Raw genomic sequence first — 24,038 nt, forward strand, 5'->3', positions numbered from 1 at the left:
TCCAAATTCAGATTGGGGAAGGACGGGGCAGTAAACTTGTGGAGTCCGTTCGAAAGAACCATCCTGGCATTCGGCTGAAGCAAATTGCGGAAATCTTGGAGAAACTAAACTTGGATGGTCAGAGGGAGACTTGAACCGCCGTACTCCCGCATCGCGTCATCTAGTCCGCTGAGAGTATTAGAATTGCTGTTACGTTTTCTTGGGACAAATGTGATGTTCCCTTCGATTCTGCAAAAAATTCACTGTATAAATTCAACGCGTTAAGTTCTGTTAGTGAAAAATCATTGCTCCGATTACAAATCTGTCAAGGCATGGCGCTAATAATCAAGATATGATACACTGAAGAGCCAAAGAAACTGGTACGCTATTATCGTGTAGGGTCCCTGCGAGCACTCAGAAGTGCCACAACACGACGTGGCATGATCTCATCTAATGTCTAAAGTAGTGCTGGAGAGAACTGACGCCATGAATACTGTAGGGCTGTCCATACATCCCTAAAAGCCCGACGGGGTGGAGTTCTCTTCTGAACAACACATTGCAAAGCATCCCAGGTACGGTCAATAATGTTCATGTCTGGGGAGTTTGGTGGCCAGCGGAAGTGTTTAAACTCAGAAGAATCTTCCTGGAACTACTCTGTAGCAATTCTGGACGTGTGGGGTGTCGCATTGTCCTGCTGGAATTGCCCAAGTCCGTCGGAATGCACAATAGACATGAATGGATGCAGGTGATCAGACAGGATGCTTACGTACGTGTCACCCATCAGACGCGTATCTAGACGTATAAGGGGTCCCATATCACGCCAACTGCACACGCCCCACACCATTGCACAGCCTCCACCAGCTTGAACAGTCCCCTGCTGAGATGCAGGGTCCTTGGATTCATGAGGTTGTCTCCACTCGATACAACTTGAAACGAGACGCGTCCGACCAGGCAACATGTTTCCAGTCGTCAACAGACCAATGTCGGTGTTGACGGGTCCAGGCAAGGCGTAGAGCTTTGTGCCGCGCAGTCAACAAGGGTACACGAGTGGGCCATCGGCCCGAAAGCCCATATCGATGATGTCTCGTTGAATGGTTCGCTCGCACGCTGACACTTGTTGATGGCCCAGCAATTAAATCTGCAGCAGTTTGCGGAAGGGCTGCACTTCCGTTACATTGGACGATTCAGTCGTCGTTGGTCCCCTTCTTGCAGTATCTTTTTCCGGCCGCAACGACGTCGGCGATTTGATGTTTTACCGGATTCCTGATATTGATGGTGCACTCGTGAAATGGTCGTAGGGGAAAATACCCACTTCATCGCTAGCTCGCAGATGCTGTGTCCCATCGTTCGTGCGCCGACTGTAACATTACGTTCAAACTCACTTAAACCTTGATAACCTGCCAGTGTTGCAGCAGTAACCGATTTAACAACTGCGCCAGACACTTGTCTTATATAGGCGTTACCGACCGCAGTGGCGTATTATGCATGTTTACATATCTCTGCACTTGAATACGCATGCTTATACCAGTTTCTTTGGCGCTTCCGTGTAGTATCTTCGGCGGCGATATGGCACAGTGTCAAAAGTCTTTCGTAAATGTAAGAAGACCGTGACATCTGTGTCTGTAGTTTGAGACACGGCCTGTATGGATAAGGCAAACTGCGTACTGTCTTCCTAGAATCAGTCCTGATTCTCTGAGGTGAGCTTTCTTCCCTGCAATAGTTTCACAGTGTTCGATCTTGGAATATGCTCTAGGGTCCTAGCGCACACGGATGTTGGCGACCGTGGGTGCAGGTGTGTGCCTCAGCGCGTTTAGCCACTCAGTAAACCGGGGTGACCTGTGTTCTCTGCCACACAGCTTAGGATGTCACAAGCATGCAGGGGAAGTGGACAGTGTTAGTGTGTTTCGGTGCAGTGGCGGAAGCAGGCGTATCTCCGATGTAACGAGACGGCTCTTGGCGTTAATGCGGGAAGGTTTGGTGGTTAAACTCGGCGCGCGGATCGAATCGACAACTGCGCCCCTTACCTGCCCAGTGTCACAGATGTGAATGGTGGTGGCCGTCCGGTGAAATATGTCGCCTACCGGCCTCGAGGTCGGAGAGCTGTACACCGCCTGCAGACTCCAGGGTGACGGTAGCCGGCGCCCTCCCAACCTGCTGGATTACTGAGGGATACTGCGATGGGAGCTGTCTGGAATCATGGTTAGTTTAGTTGCCTAGTTGCATTACGTGTCCCAAGTATCATTTCAACGATCCTTCCATCGAAATTGTGTGAAACGAGTCAGTTTACGCGTATGCGCGGCACACCATTAGTTTTAACTCGAACATTATTTTATTAGTCCTACTCACGTAAATACACTTAAAACAAGTTCTTTTTTTTACACGCTGCCAGTTTTTAAATAGAAATTCGTCCTTATAACAGATAGATTTGTACAGAAGAAATGATTTCAGTTTAGATTTAAAGTTTGGTTTGTTAACTTTTAGGCATTTTAAGTTGTTGAGCAAAGGATCAAAGATTTTTCGTTGCTGCACATTGAATTCGTTTCTAAGCCACTGACACCTCCAATAATCAGTAATAAAGGTTATTTCTTGCTCTAGTGTCCTTGTTATGGGTACTACTATTCTTCTCAAACTGCGATGGATTATTTACGACAAATTTCATTAGCGGATGTATTGTGACGGTACAGTTAAAATTCCCCACTCTTTTCAGAGGTACCTACGTGACGACCGCGCGTGTACACTACACATTATTCTTAGTGCTCACATTTGTGCCATTAGTATTTTCTTTCTAAGTGATGAGAAAACCAAGAAAATTGTTCCATAAGACCTCAATGAGTCGTGATATGCTAAATAAGTCAGGAGGTTAACCTGTCTGTTACGAAGAATAGAAATTATACGAAGAGCAAAAGCAGCTGAACTTAACGGTTTGAGAAACTCAGTAACATGCTTCTTCTCGTTCAAATTTCCATCAGCGTGTAGAGCCAGTAATTTGCAGCATTCTATCCCACTCACTGACTCCTGCTCCTGTGCTACATAAATCGCTGGCAGGAGTCTATTTGTTGTATAGAGAATGCAGTGGTTTTTTTCTCCAAATTTGGGGAGAGTCCATTTTGTAAAACCACTTCATAACTCTTAGGAAACGTCGTTTATCATCTCTCCTCTTGATTTCTTTCTAATGGGATTTATTATAACACTAGTGTCGTCTGCGTAAAAAGTAGCAACTTTGCTCGCTGATGTTAAGCGCCTGGTCATTCAGAAATAGCAGTGGAACCAGAATTGAATCCTGCTAACGTTTCTTTGTGATTTTTCCCCAGTCAGTAAAATTTTCTATCTTTTGAACATTGAATTATTCAGCAGTACTTTTTGCCTTCTGTTTGTGAAGTACGATTCAAAACAGCCGTACATAAAGCCACCAGTTCCATAAAACGTAAGTTTTTATAACAGTGGAACATGATCTACGCTATTAAATGCCTTTAAATGGCTCTGAGCACTATGGGACTCAACTTCTGAGGTCATTAGTCCCCTAGAACTTAGAACTAGTTAAACCTAACTAACGTAAGGACATCACGCACATCCACGCCCGAGGCAGGATTCGAACCTGCGACCGTAGCGGTCTCGCGGCTCCAGACTGCAGCGCCTAGAACCGCATGGCCACTTCGGCCGGCTAAATGCCTTCGAAAGATCACAAGAAATACCAAATGCCGATATATTCTTATTTAAGGTTTTTAACAGTTGATGGTGGAATGGAATAAATGTGCACGATGTAAATCTCTTGTTCTATAGACGCACCCTAAGAAGACTCTCGACCAAGTGGCTGATGGGAATGGCAGATGAGTAACAGAGTCTGAAATCGTCTTGTTTATAGATGTTGCAGACCCATTAAGCGAAGTGCTGTGCGCTGGCGTAAGTTCGTTGCCAATTGATCTTGGATGTTAAATTAAACACCTTTCAGCCGTCTAGTTTCCAACTTTATTTTATTTGGCAACCAGTTTCAGCGTTTTACTACGTCATCTTCAGGCCCCTGACCGACGTGTAGGAACATTCTACCTCAGTTGTGATCGAAACAGGGGCCATCAATACTGGTATTAGCAATTTTTTGCTAAAGCGATCACTTCAAGCATCATCTGCCGAGTGATAGCTATAGCAAAAATTGCTAATACCAGTATTCCTGGCCCCTGTTTTGATCACAACTGAGGCAGAATGTTCGTGCACGTCGGTCAGGGGCCTGGAGATGGCGTAGTAAAACGCTGAAACTGGTTGCCAAATAAAATAAGGTTGGAAACTAGGCTGCTGAAAGGTGTTTAATTTAACATCCTGTATCGAACAGCAGAGTCCCACAACCATCTCTGAGAAGATGGACGTACAGAGCCAATCGATCTTTGTTAGTTCTGCTGCTTCGTCCATCAGCGACCTCGCCCAGAATCTTCTTTGGAGGCCTGTGTAGGGCCACAGTGCCACGGTGCTGGGTTCGAGCCCCATTCGCAGGCAGAGCTTCGTCGCCAGGTAGGCCCAGCCGGCCGCCGCCCTGCCACACAGCCCCCCCCCCCTGTACCCACCCCTCTCCGCAGCCCTAGCTTCCGGCCGCCTTGCGTAGGCGTAGCGCAGGCAGGGAGTAGGCGGGCCCCTGCCGTATTGTATCGATTCCGTCAGCGAGCAGTCAGCGGGCCCGGCGAGGCGAGGCGACGTACGGTACGGCGGTGGCGGCTGGCGGCGTCCTGAGAGCAGCGCCGCGCGCTACCTAGCGACCCCCCGCGGGCGGGCCGCGAACTTGCGCGGATCCATACGGCGCTTCGCTTTCATCTGCGCCCCCGCCCCTCCCCCCTGCTGTGCCACTGTACCTTTCACTCTCACTGTTCGCTGCCAGCAGCAGCGAAGCCGAGGAGGGGGCGTTTCCGCCGACGCCTCGCGCAGCGAGCGCCCCTGGGGAGCGAGCGAGCGAGATACGAAACGATACTCTCTCCACCACTTTCCTACCCGCCGTTAATCTCCCTAAGACCTGCAGCTGTTTTTTGAATAATTTAAATAGTATTTTGAGTCCGACGAGTTGGTATGGTTAAGGCACCGGAGTCTTATTCCAGAGGACCTCGGTTCAGTTCCCTGAGTACCCACCTCGTTTCCAGCGTCTGGAGCAAGCTGCCAGGACGAATTACTCAAAATTATTTAAATGATACCACATTAATACTTGTGAGGAATGCGTTACAAACTTTTACTTCGCGCACCGAACATACTCCACACTGAAGTCCGTTTTCACCAGCCGTCCGTGCGCAGCTCGTGGTCGTGCGGTAGCGTTCTCGCTTCCCACGCCCGGGTTCCCGGATTCGATTCCCGGCGGGGTCAGGGATTTTCTCTGCCTCGTGATGACTGGGTGTTGTGTGATGTCCTTAGGTTAGTTAGGTTTAAGTAGTTCTAAGTTCTAGGGGACTGATGACCATAGATGTTAAGTCCCATAGTGCTCAGAGCCATTTGAACCATTTTGAACCAGCCGTCCTATCCATGAGAAATGGAAACACAGTATCGGAGTAAATAAGTTACAACCATTTACACACCTGTAGAATCCCGCCACAGTAGCCATATGGAGACAGACTCGGAGAGTGAAGGCGATATGGTTTATACAGCGTAAGGTTCCTCTTGAATACACCACGGGAAAGGCAGTGATCAATGTCTTACAAATATTTACTATTAAAAACGGTCTTGATCACGATTTATTTGTCAAGATGACCGGTTTCGACCACTACTGTGGTCATCTTCAGACCATTGAGTAGGAACCTCTTTCTGTTGGAGAATCAAACAGAAAGAGGTTCCTACTCAATGGTCTGAAGATGACCACAGTAGTGGTCGAAACCGGTTACCTTGATAAATAAATCGTGATCAAGGCTGTTTTTAATAGTAAATATTTGTAAGGTTCCTCGTTTGGGCAGCTGCTGTTCCGGGGGTCGCTGCAAACAGGTCATAACGCGTGTGGATCTGTACATACACTGAAGCGCGAAAGAAACTGGCATAGGCATGTGTATTCGAATACAGAGATATGTAAACAGGCAGAATATGGCGCTGCGGTCGGCAAAGTCTATATAAAACAACAAGTGTCTGAAGCAATTGTCCCCTCGCTTACTGCTGCCGTAATGGCAGGTTATCAAGGTTTGAGTGAGTTTGAAAGTGGTGTTATAGTCAGTGCACGAGCGATGGACACAGGATCTCCGAGATAGCGATGAAGTGGGATTTTCCCGTACGACCATTTCAGGAGTCTACCGCGAATATCAGGAATCAGATGAAACATCAAATCTCCGACATCGCTGCGGCAGGAAAAAGATACTGCAAGAACGGGATAGAAGATTGACCCGTCCGCAAATTGCTGCAAGTTTCACTACTGGGCCATCAACAAGTGTCAGTGTGCGAACCATTCAACGAAACATCAACGATATGGGCCGAAGACCCACTCGTGTACTCTTGATGACAGCAACACCCAAAGCCATACGCCTCGCCTAGGTCCGTCAACATCGACATTGGACTGTTGATGACTGGAAATATGTTGCCATGTCGGACGAGTCTCGTTTCAAATTTATCGAGCGGATAGAGTTGTACAGGTATGGAGACAACCTCATGAATCCATGGACCCCGCATATCAGCAGGGGTTGTTCAAGCTGGTGGAGGCGCTGTAACGGTGTTGGGCGTTTGCAGTTGGAGAGATATGACAACCCCGGTACGTCTGGATACGACTCTGACATATGACACCTATGTGAGCATCCTGTCTGATCACCTGCATCCATTCATGTCCATTGTGCATTCCGACGGACTTGGGCAATTCCCTCAGGACATACCACACATCCAGAATCGCTACAGAGTGGCTCCAGGAAGACTCCTCTGAGTTTAAACACTACCACTGACCATCAGACTCCACAGACATGAACATTATTGAGCATATCTGGGACGCCTTGCAACGTGCTGTTCAGAAGTGATCTGCACCCTTTCGTACTCTTCTGGATTTATGGACAGCCCTGCAGGATTGATTGTGTCGGTTCCCTCCAGCATTACTTCAGACATTAGTCGAGTCGATGCCACGTCGTATTGTGGCACTTCTGCGTGCTCGCGGGGGCCCTACACGATTTTAGGCAGGTGTACCAGTTTCTTTGGCTCTTCAGTGTGAGTACCTGACCAGTGAGCGAACTGATAGTCCGTATTTCTCGTAATCTATTGCTGTTTCGCTTTCCTGGGCCTGAACTTGATTTGGAACTGTCTGGCTGTTATTGTTGTGTATTTGTGTACGACGACTCGCGTTTTGTTCATTAGTACCGATTTGGGCTCACGTCACTTGTCATTATAACATTTGCTCGTTCCCGTATTTGTCGGCGGTCGACTTACCGCTGACTGTTGTTTTCCACTCAGTACCAACCCTACGCCAGTGAACTGCCTAGCTTGTGCCAGTTTAAGATACAAATAGCAAATGGCACAAAATTTATGCTATTGAAGGAAGGTAGAAGACCGTATTCTGGTGACATTACCCAATAAAAGCGTGCATTTAACTACCTCTAGCCGGAGATTTGTGTTATCAGTTTACTAGTGGTCAAAACAACAAGAGGAAGACCTTTACAGATATGTTCGGAAATCAGTTCTTGTTGAGATGAAGGACACGGCACTTACGTGGAGAACATTGACTACTCAGTGGTGTGGAGTCTCTTCCTGCAGACGGTCTTTGCTCTTTTCTTATTGGTTGTATCTGTCCCTCGTAACGGTCCAGTAATACACGCTTCTTTATTCCACACTAAAATATTAATTTGCAACGTAAAGCTAAGATAATGAATACCAAGCCGTTGCCGAGTGATAGGAAAGGGGCGAGAATTTGAAAAAAAAGTCATTTTATTAAGAACTTTAAATTACAAAAAGGAAAAAAAAACGTGTTACGTGTTGACCGCTCAGAACGTCCGAGCGGTGACACGGTTTTGCACTGCATGGAACGCAGTGATGGGGGAAAAGTGACGCAAATGTGGTCGAGACGCCGAATAATGCCCTGAGAGGCGCGGCGAAGGAAGCTGCAGGAGTACGAGACCGTAAAAGCTGTACTCTGTACATTCTCGACTGGCCAGTTAGTGTTGTTGTTGTTGTGGTCTTCAGTCCTGAGACTGGTTTGATGCAGCTCTCCATGCTACTCTATCCTGTGCAAGCTTCTTCATCTCCCAGTAACTACTGCAACCTACATCATTCTGAATCTGCTTAGTGTATTGATCTCTTGGTCTCCCTCTACGATTTTTACCCTCCACGCTGCCCTCCAATGCTAAATTTTTGATCCCTTGATGCCTCAAAACATGTCCTTCCAATCGATCCCTTCTTCTAGTCAAGTTGTGCCACAAACTTCTCTTCTCCCCAATCCTATTCAATACCTCCTCATTAGTTACGTGATCTACCCACCTTATCTTCAGCATTCTTCTGTAGCACCACATTTCGAAAGCTTCTATTCTCTTCTTGTCCAAACTATTTATCGTCCATGTTTCACTTCCATACATGGCTACACTCCATACAAATACTTTGAGAAACGACTTCCTGACACTTAAATCTATACTCGATGTTAACAAATTTCTCTTCTTCAGAAACGATTTCCTTGCCATTGCCAGTCTACATTTAATATCCTCTCTACTTCGACCATCATCAGTTATTTTACTCCCTAAATAGCAAAACTCCTTTACTACTTTAAGTGTCTCATTTCCTAATCTAATTCCCTCAGCATCACCTGATTTAATTTGACTACATTCCATTATCCTCGTTTTGCTTTTGTTGATGTTCATCTTATATCCTCCTTTCAAGACACTGTCCATTCCGTTCAACTGCTCTTCCAAGCGCTTTGCTGTCTCTGACAGAATTACAATGTCATCGGCAAACCTCAAAGTTTTTACTTCTTCTCCATGAATTTTAATACCTACTCCGAATTCTTCTTTTGTTTCCTTTACTGCTTGCTCAATATACAGATTGAATAACATCGGGGAGAGGCTACAACCCTGTCTCACTCCTTTCCCAACCACTGCTTCCCTTTCATGCCCCTCGACTCTTATAACTGCCATCTGGTTTCTGTACAAATTGTTAATTGCCTTTCGCTTCTTGTATTTTACCCCTGCCACCTTCAGAATTTGAAAGAGAGTATTCTAGTTAACGTTGTCAAAAGCTTTCTCTAAGTCTACAAAAGCTAGAAACGTAGGTTTGCCTTTTCTTAATCTTTCTTCTAAGATAAGTCGTAAGGTTAGTATTGCCTCACGTGTTCCAACATTTCTACGGAATCCAAACTGATCTTCCCCGAGGTCCGCTTCTACCACTTTTTCCATTCGTCTCTAAAGAATTCGCATTAGTATTTTGCAGCTGTGACTTATTAAACTGATAGTTCGGTAATTTTCACATCTGTCAACACCTGCTTTCTTTGGGATTTTAATTATTATATTCTTCTTGAAGTCTGTGGGTATTTCGCCTGTCTCATACATCTTGCTCACCAGATGGTAGAGTTTTGTCATGACTGGCTCTCCCAAGGCCATCAGTAGTTCTAATGGAATGTTGTCTACTCCCAGGGCATTGTTTCGACTCAGGTCTTTCAGTGCTCTGTCAAGCTCTTCACGCAGTATCTTATCTCCCATTTCATCTTCATCTACATCCTCTTCCATTTTCATAATATTGTCCTCAAGTACATCGCCCTTGTATAAACCCTCTACATACTCCTTCCACCTTTCTGCCTTCCCTTCTTTGCTTAGAACTGGGTTGCCATCTGAGCTCTTGATATTCATACAAGTGGTTCTCTTCTCTCCAAAGGTCTCTTTAATTTTCCTGTAGGCAGTATCTATCTTACCCCTAGTGAGACAAGCCTCTACATCCTTACATTTGTCCTCTAGCCATTCCTGCTTAGCCATTTTGCGCTTCCTGTCGATCTCATTTTTGAGACGTTTGTATTTCTTTTTGCCTGCTTTATTTACTGCATTTTTATATTTTCTCCTTTCATCAATTAAATTCAATATTTCTTTTGTTACCCAAGGATTTTTATTAGTCCTCGTTCTCTTTACCTACTTGATCCTCTGCTGCCTTCACTACTTCATCCCTCAGAGCTACCCATTCTTCTTCTTCTGTATTTCTTTCCCCCATTCCTGTCAATTGTTCCCTTATGCTCTCCCTGAAACTCTGTACAACCTCTGGTTCTTTCAGTTTATCCAGGTCGCATCTCCTTAAATTCCCACCTTTTTGCAGTTTCTTCAGTTTCAATCTGCAGTTCATAACCAATAGATTGTGGTCAGAATCCACATCTGCCCCTGGAAATGTCTTACAATTTAAAACCTGGTTCCTAAATATGTGTCTTACCATTATATAAACTATGTGATACCTTTTAGTATCTCCAGGATTCTTCCAGGTATACAACCTTCTTTTATGATTCTTGAACCAAGTGTTAGCTATGATTAAGTTATGCTCTGTGCAAAATTCTACAAGGCGGCTTCCTCTTTCATTTCTTCCCCCCAATCCATATTCACCTACTATGTTTCCTTCTCTCCCTTTTCCTACTGACGAATTCCAGTCACCCATGACTATTAAATTTTCGTCTCCCTTCACTACCTGAATAATTTCTTTTATCTCGTGATACATTTCATCAATTTCTTCATCATCTGCAGAGCTAGTTGGCATATAAACTTGTACTACTGTAGTAGGCATGGGCTATCTTGGCCACAATAATGCGTTCACTATGCTGTTTGTAGTAGCTAACCCGCACTCCTATTTTTTTTATTCATTATTAAACCTACTCCTCCATTACCCCTATTTGATTTTGTATTTATAACCCTGTAATCACCTGACCAAAAGTCTTGTTCCTCCTGCCACCGAACTTCACTAATTCCCACTATATCTAACTTTAACCTATCCATTTCCCTTTTAAAATTTTCTATCCTACCTGCCCGATTAAGGGATCTGACATTCCACGCTCCGATCCGTAGAATGCCAGTTTTCTTTCTCCTGATAACGACGTCCTCTTGAGTAGTCCCCGCCCGGAGATCCGAATGGGGGATTGTTTTACCTCCAGAATATTTTACCCAAGAGGACGCCATCATCATTTAATCATACAGTAAAGCTGCATGTTTGTAACTGCACTATTTCAGTTCTCATTAATATTTTTAAAGACTTGTAGGAAATTATTTGTACAAGGCGTAACGCCTGTAATATTATTGGAAGAATACATTGTGATTTTACTTCAGAGATCACTGGTTTGATTTACAGAGTGAATTCAGACGACAGTGCCATTATTTACTTTTGGAAACTTGGCTTACCGTGCAGTTTTTAAACTGCTGCGTAAAGACGGACAAACCTTTACACTCTGATATATCAAACTGAATTGAAATGTTTTAGGAGAGGCGTCCATATAGGGGAAGCAATTTTTAATGCACTCATATACTTAAATCTAGGAACTCAATTATGATTTTTATACTGATAACTTAATTTTCCAGTTTTTTTATATAAATTATGGACCACTGATTGAGGTGCTTCGACGGAGACAAACTATAAGACATGAATTATTACTGAACTTCAGGTGCTCTGAATCGAAGAGCATTACATGTAATTAAATTCAAAGCCTCACTTTGAAGAAAGGGAGCTGCCACAGTCTGTACCTACAGTTAGTCCCGTGACTGTGATTCTGCTTGTCAGCAATAGCACTTGCAACCGTATGCTGGCCCGCCCGGCTATCCTCACGGTCTAACGTGCTGCTTCCCGAGCGGGAAGGCGTACCGGTTCCCGGCACGAATCCGCCCGGCGGACTTGTGTAGAGTTCTGGTGTGCCGGCCAACCTGTGGATGGCTTTTAAGGTGGTCTTCCATCTGCCTCGGCTTATGCGAGCTGTTTCCTCTTATCCTGCCTCAGTTACACTATGTCGGCATTTTCTGCGCAAACACTGTCTTCACGTACGCTTAAACCATAATTACTCTCCCACGCAAACATCTGGGGTTACACTCGCCTGTACCAGACGTTCCCTCGGTGTGGGGCGGCGGTGGTGTGGGTGGACTGCTGTGACCTGTTGTGGGTTGTGAATCACTGAGGGCTACGGCGAAACGAAGCCGCCCTGAAAGAACGAAAAACCTGTATTTTTGCGTACGTGCTCTGATTTCCCTTATTTTATAGTGGTGGTCGTTTCTCCCTATGTAGGTCAGTGTCAACAAAATATTTTCGCATTCGGAGGAGAAAGTTGGCGATTGTAATTTCGTGAGAAGATTCCGTCGCAACGGAAAACTCCTTTCTTTTAATGATGTCCAGCCCAAATTCTGTATCATTCCAGTGACACTCTCTCCCATACTTCGATATAATACAAAACTTTTTCGAAGTACTCTGTCAGTAGTATCTGGTAAGGATCCCACACCGCGCAGCAGTATTCTAAAAGAGGACGGACAAGCGTAGTGTAGGCAGTCTCTTTGGTAGATCTGTTACATTTTCTAAGTGTCCTGCCATAAAACACAGTCTTTGGTTAGCCTTCCCCACAAAATTTTTATGTGTTCCTTCCAATTAAATGGTTCTGAGCACTATGGGACTTAACATCTATGGTCATCAGTCCCCTAGAACTTAGAACTACTTAAACCTAACTAACCCAAGGACAGCACAGAACACCCAGTCATCAAGAGGCAGAGAAAATTCCTGACCCCGCCGTGAATCGAACCCGGGAACCCTGGCGCGGGAAGCGAGAACGCTACCGCACGACCACGAGCTGCAGACCCTTCCAATTAAAGTTTTTCGTAACTGTAATTCCTAGGTATTTAGTTGAATTTACGGCCTTTAGATTTCACTGATTTATGGTGTAACCGAAGGTTAACGAATTCCATTTAGCAGTCATGTGGATGCCCTCACACTTCTCGTTGTTTAGGGTCAACTGCCAATTTTCGCACCATTCAGATATTTTCTAAATTTGTTTTGATCTTTTAATGACTTTAGTAGTCGATAAACGACAGAGTTATCTGCAAACAACCGAAGACGGTTGCTCAGATTGTCACCCAAATCGGTTATATAGATAAGAAAGAGCAAAGGGCCTATAACACTACCTTGGGAAACGCCAAAAATCCCTTCTACTTTACTCGATGACTTTCCGTCAATTACTACGGACTGTGAGCTCTCTGACAGGAAATCACAAATCCAGTCACATAACTGAGACGATATTCCATAAGCGCGCAATTTCACTACAAGCCGCTTGTGTGGTACAGTGTCAAAAGCCTTTCGGAAATCCAGGAATACGGAATCGATCTGAAATCCCTTGTCAATAGCACTCAACACTCATGCGAATATAGGGCAAGTTGTGTTTCACAAACCCATGTTGACTGTGTGTCAACAGATCGTTTTCTTCGAGGTAATTCATAATGTTCGAACACAATATATGTTCCAAAATTCTGCTGCATATCGACGTTAATGATATGGGCCTGTAATTTAGTGGATTACTCGCACTACCTTTCTTGAATATTGGTGTGACCTGTGCAACATTCCAGTCTTTGGGTACGGATCTATCGTCGAGCGAACGGTTGTGTATGATTGTTAAGTATGGAGCTAATGCATCAGCATACTTTGAAAGGGACCTAATTGTTAACAGTCTGGACCAGAAGACTTGCTTTTATTAAGTGATTTAAGCTGCTTCACTACACCTGGATATGTTCTTTTGCGTTACTCATGTTGGCAGGTGTTCTTGATTCGAATTCTGGAATATTTACTTCATCTTCTTTTGTGATCTGAACATGTCTGGTGGTTTGGTGGGGCATGAACGCATAAACAGTGAAAGTGAGTCTTGTGAGTGCAACCAGTGAATTGCAGACATGTGTGTGTGTAAGTGTATCGAACTGGGGACCTAGAAACGACGGAGAGGCTTCGTCCCACCGTGGCCCTCAGTGGTTCACAACCCCACAATAGGCCACAGTAGTCCACACGCCCCTCCGCGGCCCCACACCGAAACCAGGGTTATAGTGCGGTGGACAACACCCCCCTTTCCCACGGGAGCGTCTCATACCCTCATACCAGACGAGTGTAACCCCAGATGTTTGCGTGGTAGAGTAATTATGGTGTTCACATACGTGGAGAAAGTGTTTGCGCAGCAAACGCCGACATAGTGTAACTGAGGCGGAATAAGGAGAACCAGCCCGCATTCGCCGAGGCAGATGGAAAACCGCCTTAAAAACCATCCACAGGCTGGCCGGCACAGCGGACCTCGACACTAGTCAGCCGGGCGGATTCGTGCCGGGAACCGGGAAGCGGGAAGCAGCACGTTACACCGCGAGGCTAGCCGGGCGGACATATAGCAGACACAGTATTCTGTTACGCATGAGCCAACGATGTTATTCGACATCCATGAATACCAAGCGAAGTTCTCAGCGCCGCATTTCAGCTGAAAAATATATATTCAGTGGGTTGCTGCAGCGACTTGCAGGCACCGAAGCTGCGCGGGATTAGCCGAGCGGTCTTAGGCGCTGCAGTCATGGACTGTGCGGCTGGTCCCGGCGGAGGTTCGAGTCCTCCCTCGGCCATGGGTGTGTGTGTTTGTCCTTAGGATAATTTAGGTTAAGTAGTGTGTAAGCTTAGGGACTGATGGCCTTAGCAGTTAAGTCCCATAATATTTCACACAGATTTGAACATTTTTTGCACAGGCACCGAATAATTTTCGACAAGGACACCTCATGGCGGTAGATGTGGCGCAGTTGTCGCGCCGGGTTTGGCGGCCAGTCGAAGGCGAATCCTGAAAAGAGTGTGTCCGAACAGCGGGAGTTGCCCTCACGTGTTGAGTTCTGCACGAGCGCTAATTCCAGCCGTAGCGCTCAGAGTGCGGGAGAGGTCGCAGCTCTGCCTGTGGGCTGAAAGGCGTGGCGTTGAAGATGCCCACTTCGCAGTGTTCACTTTGTTTTCGGACGAGACGCGTTTCTCAAGAAATGAGAATAAATTACCGCAGTAACCGCGTGCAGACAGATGCAAACCCTCGAGCTGTCGTCAAAGAAGACACTGGGGAATCTTTAGCACCAGTGTGGGGGCAGAAACTCTGGGTGGCAGACTCCCAGGGCCACGTACTACACTGGAGAAATGAACAGGTGTTGTTTATTACAGACTTCTGCGCGACAAATTACCTGCACTATTTAAGAACGTTACCCTCGTGAAAAGAAAACGGGTGTGGTTTATGCAGCCTGCTGTGTGTGGCTCGTTCGACCGTACCCTAACACAGACATCCAGAGAGGAGGCCCAGTGACGTGGTCTCTGCGTTCACTTGAGCTTAACCCCTTAGATTTCCGGCTTGCAAACATTTAAAGACGTTTAGCTGTTACAGGAACCTCAGTGCGATGCATGCCTGTGGCCAAATCCGACGAAAATAACTAAGTCAGACGCATAGTAACGTTGAGCAACAGAGAAATGAAATGAAATGATGGTATGGCTTTGTTGGCCGGGAGGCCCCATTCGGGGGAGTCCGGCCGCCGTATTGTACGTCCTCTTTAGTTGACGCCACTTCGTCGACTTGCGAGTCAATGATGATGAAGGACACACAACACCAAGTCCTCTGCCGGGAATCAAACCCGGGCCCCCTGCGTGGTAGGCGGTAACGCTACCGCTACGCTACGGAGGAGCAACAGAGAGATGTCTATTAAAGGGCAGTGTTCCCCACATTCCAACAAGTATTTGTTCCTGGACCTATCTTTGCAGACTTGAAGTTTTATTGTTCAAAACCGTGTGTCTCCGAAGGTTCTCCGCCGATTGCTTTTAAATTTTGACGCAACATTGCGTTCAAATACACGTGTGCTTTTATACATCTACTGATATGCCACATACAATACCCGTATATAGATATATATGTAATATTTATAGGGCATATCTGTCTAACAAAGTAAATGGTCCTCGGTCCTCCGTTAAAAACCTTCAATCTCCGTATGTTCTTCACAAATTGCTTCGAAATTTTGACACAACGTTGCGTTAGGAGATATGCGAGTTTTTACATATCTGTTTTTTAAATACATACAACATTCATCCGCAGCGCAAATATTTCGGACATAGAAGGCGCTATCGAAACGTTGTATTCACGGAAATGAGTTGTAGGCAACAACACCTATTTGCAGCCAGTACACAGATTTTGAGACGTTGACAAAAGTGCAGTTTTTACAACAGTTACAAATTTTTAAATGGGACAATGCATATTGACAGTAAAATCCTAAAAGTAGCGTAAATGGGAATGTCAATGGTGTTTGTTAAGGGGCTCCGGAAAGGCTCAAAATCATGAAAAGTTCAATTTTTACTTTTTTTGCGTTTTCTGAATCTGTAGACTATTACCTTTTAATAGATATATAATTTATTCAATTCCGAAGACAACAACATTTTTAAATTTTTTTTGAAATGTGTTCTACATGGGCTTGACCCACTGTGGCGATGTTAAACTGCTGTCAAATGGTGTTATTATTAACGTCCGTGTTCATCAGGTACATTTTAGTGATGTGAGATAAAGTATGTGTTGTGGCTAACCTGTGATGGTTCAATATATATCGCTGGTGTGATTATCGATTGTTTCATGTTTATTTACTCTGTTGTTATCTCGAAAATATTCGTAATTAATTCTGTTTCTTGAGTCTCTGTTTTGTTGAAGTATAATAATGAGTAAAAGTAATTAGAAATCCTCTGAAGGCTTTTAAGAAAAGGAGAAATGTTGGAAAGCCAAAGGTATTTAGAAATATGGGAATGAAGATAGGTTCTAACATGGTACGAGCGATGCTTGCTTTAGACAAGGAACGCCTTCGGGCTGCAGACAGGGCTGTAAAGAGTCTAGAAATACAAGCAAGAGTAAACAGGAGGAGGAACAAGAGGAAGCTGGAGGAGGAGTTTGCAGAGGATGAAGATAATCCATCCTATGGACCTGGAATGCACTAAAAAGTTAATCCAATCTTTGTCGCTCGATTCCCAAAACTTTTATTTTCTCATACTAATTACATGTTTTCTAAGGATCTTCCAAACATATTTGTTTCAAACTTTCAGTAAATGTTACACAGTACCTTCTGCATAATTTAACACAGCCTTTTTCCAAAAAACTGTATATTTTTGAATATATAAATAAAAAATTGCAAAAAAATGTTGTGAATTTTCATTACAATTGAATAAAAATCATCTTTAATAACTGAACTAAAATTTTGTAAAATCCCTATGTTAAGTTGTAGCCCATATTCCAATAAATAATCTGTAAAAAGTTCAACTTCCTACCTCAAATACTTTGTGAGGAAAGATGTAATTTATAAGCGTTATTTTAACATTGCAAGTATAGGGCGTTCCGGAGCCCCTTAAAGGAAGCTAGTGCAACTAGTTTACGAGTAATGGTGTTGTGAACATTGTAAACAACGACACCTCTTTGTTCCATCCTTTTGCTTAGATGCTTGGCGTCGACGCTATGTTTGTTTACACTGTGTTATGTGTGCGCTGCGAATGCCCTGCGACGAACCTGTCACTTACTGGATGCGCTGGCGATGGAATTTTCCAATGCGAAGAAAGCGAACAGGCTTACGTTTATGGTGAATGTAGGAAGTATGGCGTTCGTTCGTGTTCCGTGTACGCCGAAAGATATCTCAATAGACATCCACCTCTTCAGCCTTTTCAGATAATTGCAGATGATACGAAACCGCGTATTACTGCCGCCTGTGCCGCAATTTCACCTGGAACACTAGAACGCGTGCAGCAATCGTTCCATGGCAGACTGCAGGCGTCTATTGACGGTGGTGCTGGTCGTTTTGAGCACAGGCTTCGAGGGTGAGCTCTCGTTCACCTATGTTGTTTCTGGAGAGGGTCCTAACCAGCGTCCCGCACGTGCAGGATGTAATTGTACCTGCTCTTTTCCCATTATTGCCATAGGAGGGTGATGTGTTTTTCCAACAGGATAATGCTCGTCCACACTATGCCTGTGAAACTCAACGTGCTCTGCGAGACCTGCAGCAACTTCGCTCGCCAGCAAGATCTCTGAACTGGTCTCCAAAGGAGCACATGTGAGATACGGTGGGACGACAAGTGACTTGTGCGGCTCGCCAACCGACAACTCCTACAGAACTACGTGAACAGATCGAGCAGGTGTGGCGTAACGTATCCCAGGGCAGTATACGCCATCTGTACGGTCGACTGGATGCCGAAGTCAGCGCCTGCATTGCTGCCGGTGTAGCCTACGCTACGTACTAATACGGCCGTTTCAGTATGGGTGCTATTGATCTGTAGATGCAGTCATTTCATGTACTCCATATGTACCGACGCAACAATCGTGACTGAATTGGAAACCTATAAAAGGGTGTACTATTTTTTTTCCGGCAGACTGATTATGGACCGCTTAGAACTTAAGATTGAGGTACAGTTTTTTTCCTCTTATTTTCCCAGAGCTTCCTCATGCTTTGGCTGGTGGCTGGCATTGCCTCCTAGGATGAGGTTCTTGTTGTTGGACAGGAAATTTTGCAGTATTGATCAGTAGTCTGAAATTTTCCCTGTCATCTATGGTGTATTCTGTGATGTTTTCTCAAATACCTTCTTGACTCTTCCAGGCATCCAGTGGCGCTTTTTGATCTGGAAACGAAATTAAGAATTTTCTTCGTTAGCCTATTGTTATTTATTCTGTGAATATGACCGTAAAAACTTTAATCTCCTCTTTCTTATTGTGTCTGTGATTTTTTCTGTATAGACTTTCATTTCTCCTCTTCGTCCAGTTGTTACCTTTCTTACTTTGTGGGCCTAAATTTTATCTGAGTATTTTCTTTCTTTTCCAGCTCTTCTTGCTCACCTATTTATTCAGTGTTATGCATTCACATCCGTAAAGCGGTTGCGCTATAATTTACTGTTGCGTAAAGTTCAGTTTTTGCCTGGAATGATACTGATCTTTTATTATATCGATTTGGGTGAGTTTGTACGCTAATTCCATTTTCTTCGATCTTTCCTTACTTCTGGTGTTATCTAATCCATTCTTAAAAATACTTAAACTTATCGACTCTTTTCATGTTTCTGTGTTGTGTTTGTATATATTTTTCTCTCTTTTTGTTTACGTTCAATGTTACCGTGTTCTTATATGATATTTGCAATTCCGTTTTAGCTGCAGTTTTGTGAAGTGTTTCTATCGTTATCTTTGCATCTGTTGTCCTTAAAAATTCTTGCAATATCATCAGCAAAAGCGAGACATTTCACCTCAGATCTTCCTCTTCCTTGTCCTAGGTGGAGTCCTATGTTTTTCTCTTGTGGCTCTTTATCTCATTCTCTCATGACCTTGTTTAAGATCAGAGTGAAGATAATCGGTGAGAGCCCAGCGCCATGCCGAATACTTGTGCTAATGCTGAAGGATTCAGAAACTTCTCCTGGGGATTTAACTTTTGAAGTTGTCTCTGTGAACGTTTTTTCGACTAATTGTCTGGTGGTTTTGTCGATAATTGCTTCTTCCAGCGTTAGCAAAACTGTCTGTCTGTCTACAGAGTCGCAGGCTTTTTTCAAATCAATTAATATAACGACTGTGTTAAGGTTCCGCATTATTCTGGTCCTTAGAATAGTTCTCAAGTTCAAAAAGGGCACGATCTATTTTTTTCTGAACCCTGCTTGGTATTCGCCAGTTGTGTGTTCTGCTTGATCTACCTTATTCACCAGAGCTTTGGCTATGATTTTGTAGGTGACTGGAAGCAGAGATTTGCCTCGGTAGTTGTTCGTATGTGTGCTGTCATCCTTCTTATGTAGCGTGTGGATTATGGGTTGTTTCCAGTAGTCCGATATTCTTCCTTTCTCCCAGCAATGTTTAATAACCTCACAACTGGTTTCAGCTCTATACTTTGCTCCCAGTCTCCACATCTCAGTTGATGTCCCGTCTTCACCTGGCGCTCCGTTGTTTTTCAGCTGGCCAATGTATTGTTCTGTTTGACGCAGTGACGGGAATTCTGAAGATGGACTTTGCTTTAGAGGCTGTCTGAAAATTAGTCACTGTGTTGGTTCTTCTCAGTTTAAAAGATTTCTGAAGTATTTTGTTAGTAACTCAAGTTGTCTTTGTCGTTGGTAATCAGTTTTCCTGTTGAATCTTTCAAGTGTAGGCTCATCGGCTTGAAACCTCTTATTTCTTCTCTGAGAACTTTGTAGAAGTCCCTAGTGTTGTTCTATCTGAAATTTTTATCTATTTCCTCTAATCGTTTTTTGTTGTTGTCATATTTCCGATTTTCTGTGGGAATAATTTTTGATGTCTGTTTCCTGATCTCAGTGAATGTGTTCCAGTCTCTTTCCTTTTTGCAGGAGCTCCATTTTTTCCAAGTAGTCTACGCTCTATCACTTCGTCAAATATCTTATTCCACCACCTATGTTTCCTTCTTCTTCGTGGTTGTTCCTGTTCTTTCACCATTTCTATAATTACTTCTCTGATTTCATTCCAGTGTCCCATGTTCTTGGCATGAAGCTTTTTAACGAATTCGTTCCTGTAATCAGAGATTTTGTGTCAGTTCTATGGACTTCTTTAATTTTAGGGTTTGGTTTTTTGGGTTGAGATTTGGCTTTGATATCTGTTAAAAAGTGGTCCGAACCTATACCTAGTCTCTCCTGACCCGAACGTTCATGATTTCTCAACGGTTTTTATTGGCACATGAACAATTGATATGAGCCTAAATGTCTATTAGGGGAGAACCAGGTCACCTTTCTCCTTGATAATTTTCTGAAAAATGTTGACGTTAGTTTCAAGTCGAATTGTCTGCAGAAGATGTTGAGCCTTTATCGTTTCTTATTGGTGCATTTGTGTGCAGGAATAAGTCCTACTATTGCCTTATATTTCTCTCATCTGGAGATCTGTACACTGAAATCTCCTACTTTCCCAAAACTGTACAACTTTCTCTGGATTTTTTCTGTTTTCATTGTTGGTAGGTGTATGTGCATTTATAATGGTATGGCTTTCTTTGCTGATCCTGTTACATTCCGTTTGACCGTGAGAGCTATTACAAGCGTAATGACTTTCTGTTTTTTATGGCCGGTTTCCCTCTATAAATCCTATAGGCCTCTAATTCAAATGCATTCTCATCTCCTTAACCGGTTACCTGAAGTGCTAGTACGAGTATGTTGCGTCTGTTTAATACAGCTTCAACTAAGTTTCCCAGTCTTTAGTAAAGCGTTGATGTTGAATTTGTTAGCAAATTTTTTGTCTTAGGCCATATACGAGAAGTTCTCGGAAGCTCCGACTCTTCCTTGCATTACGGTCTAAGAATTGTTTACCTCTTGGACTACTTTTCCGTTCAGTGTTTAACATAACGTCTTGGTTGAAAGCAAATTAGCAAGGGGCATTAACCCCGTTCGTGCGATGTTACATCAGAGATCGAATCACCAGATGGGTCTTAACAGGCCGCCGAACATGGGAACAGATGCCTTTCGTAGCCGACCACTTTGATACGAGACCTACAGCCATCAACATGTGGATAGATGTTGACCACACAGCCGCTTGTCTCAAGTCAGACGCGATGTGGATTTCTGTTCTGCTCGGTAGTTGCGTCTTCCGCTAGATCCACCGTACTGAGGTCCGTCCTCTCGACCTTTACTACTGTTGAGATGCCACTGTCATGAGAAAATATGTCATCCTCCTTCTCTGGCGTTGAGATTAATATCTTCATTCGACTCAGACGCCGTTGATCCTGTTAACCTCATCTGCGACGTTGCTGACTAATTGGCTTCCTCTCTCCTCTTACCAAGCGACCAGCTATTAGAAATGGACTGTCCCGCATTGGCCGCTTGGATCATTCAGTATTCATCCCCCCACCACTTCAAGGCTTAGTCCATATATTTTTATACATTTGTACACAAAGTTGAAAGGTTAATCGTATATATAAATGACCTTGTGGATAATATCGAAAGTTAACTGAAGCTTTTTGCGGATGATGCTGTAGTATTTCGAGAGGTTGTAACAATGGAAAATTGTACTGAAATGCAGGAGGATCTGCAACGAATTGACGCATGGTGCAGGGAATGACAACTGAATCTCAATCCAGAGTCCTGATCTGAACCCAATGGAACAGCTTTGGGACGACTTCGTTCTAGAAACCGGCGTCCAACTTCCTCACATTTCAGCTCCTGATGAAGAACTTGCGGCGACTCGTCCACAGATATTCAGACACCTCACTGACAGGGTCCACACCAGAGTTCAAGCCGCCATAATGGCGGAGAGTGGACACAGCCCACATATTAGTGTATACTAGCAGGTCTCCGGGTACTTTAGATCGGATGACGTAGATAAAGCACCAGCTTTGTGATAAGCCCGGCAACTGGCTGCTAATGTAGAAAACTACAAGGCCAGACCCGTCCTTAGCGCGGCAGGCTGATTTACTGTCGCATAAGTGAATGACAACTAGACTGAACTCTGGAGTCCCAGGAAGTGCCGGTATGAGGACGACGACCACACTGGCGTCGTCGTGAGAGAAACACGCCCTGGTCTGCCCCACAACTTAGACAAGCCACTCCGTTTCTGTCTCCGCCCCCTCCAACCATTATACCTCGCCTACCCACACCCCTCCTAATCACACCCAACAGCTACATTGGACAGTCGTAACTCTGTCTGTTCCTAGAGCAGCTGCTTCCTTTTTCAGTGTATCGGTAGTGTCATTTCATGGCTTTCCTCACACCAGCACAATCGTTTTTTTTCTTTTTGATTAGTAACGAAACAGAGTCAACAGGCTATTAGTGTAAGCCATCATTTTAATGTCTTAAACTCTGGTAACATTTTCGGTTTTTTAATTATTTTGCATCTATCCGTTAAGCAATTGGGAACAATGTATAAGAAAGATCATCTTCTCCATCGAGTGTGTAGGTCGTTCGACAAGCTGAAGATTCTGCTCCTGCAGCCATCGAGAGAGCAGGGAGGTCAGGCAGCTGACCGCCGCCTGTCCCAACGTCGTCTGGGCTGTGGGGTTGCGAGGTGCCGGGGCTAGCAGTGTATTTATCACTAAATTCTACTAGAATCCACATATGTAAATCATGCTCTAAGCCCCCCCCCCCTATTCTAACTCCGACTTTTGCTGTTGCACAAGGATAAAAAAATACGCGAACTGGCTCTAATCAACCCTGCCAGTGGAGTAGAAGAGGGTTTGGCACCTGCAATAATTTAATTTGATAAATAAGTTAAATAAACAAAGGTTTCATTAGCATAGTGAGGAATGATAGGGTTGCTCTATCGATTAACAGAATTAAAGTTCTGTCCAAAATAACAATATGATTTATTAAGACTAAACACAAATTAATAAACAAAAACACATGAATTCTAATTTATGATACATTAAATTGGCTCGAATTGGAGACTCATACAAACACTGTAAAGGTGAAGTTGTCCCTAAACTAGATCGTGAGGTTTAAGACGAAGTGGTATGTGGAGCCAATTCCTTGCCACTCAAATCTCAAGAGAGACACACCGCTAACCCAACAGTAATTGCTGCTACTCAAGACAGAACAAAGTTAGAAAAAGACGAACAGGCGCGCTCTGCTGACCTCTGATTGTCACCTAGGAAAATCCCTATCTGCCGGTGCTGCGGACGTACATTACCAAACGGTCTTCTTATCTCCCAGAACACGATCTGGCGTACCGCAGGCGAGGGCTGGTTGCTTCGACGTCCTCGACCGAAAGGCGACTGCCGACCCCTAGAGCACCCGTACAGGCCGAACACACAACATTCCCGCCCCCACGACAGTGGCCGTGGTTACGTTCCAATCAGCAACTCGAAAACCGGCGGAAATTCCACTCCATTGCCGGGGCACTACCATTCCACCAATGGAGATTCTTGGCGCCAATTTCTGTGCTGATTTTGCTCCGTCACGGAGCTATGCCCTGAGCAAGCCAATCACAGTTCCTATTTTGCAGAAAGCGCGGGAATTTTCCCGCCACAGCTGCCTGGGTACATAAGTCATTCCCACGCCTCGCTGGTAGCCCGCCAGAAAGTGTTTTCGCTAAGCTTCTGCAAAGCAACGGAACCTCCAGCCCAGCCGCCACTTCCGGCTCCAAACGGGCGCGTCTCCTGACAATGCCGGCGTCCGGAAAGTATTCACTCGACCTCCCACACCTGTCGGCCTACCCTTTCAAAGTCAGAAGAGCCCGCCTGTCACTGGACCACCCGGGT

The sequence above is a fragment of the Schistocerca nitens genome, chromosome 4 (assembly GCF_023898315.1).
Source record: "Schistocerca nitens isolate TAMUIC-IGC-003100 chromosome 4, iqSchNite1.1, whole genome shotgun sequence".
Classification (NCBI taxonomy): Eukaryota; Metazoa; Arthropoda; class Insecta; order Orthoptera; family Acrididae; genus Schistocerca; species Schistocerca nitens.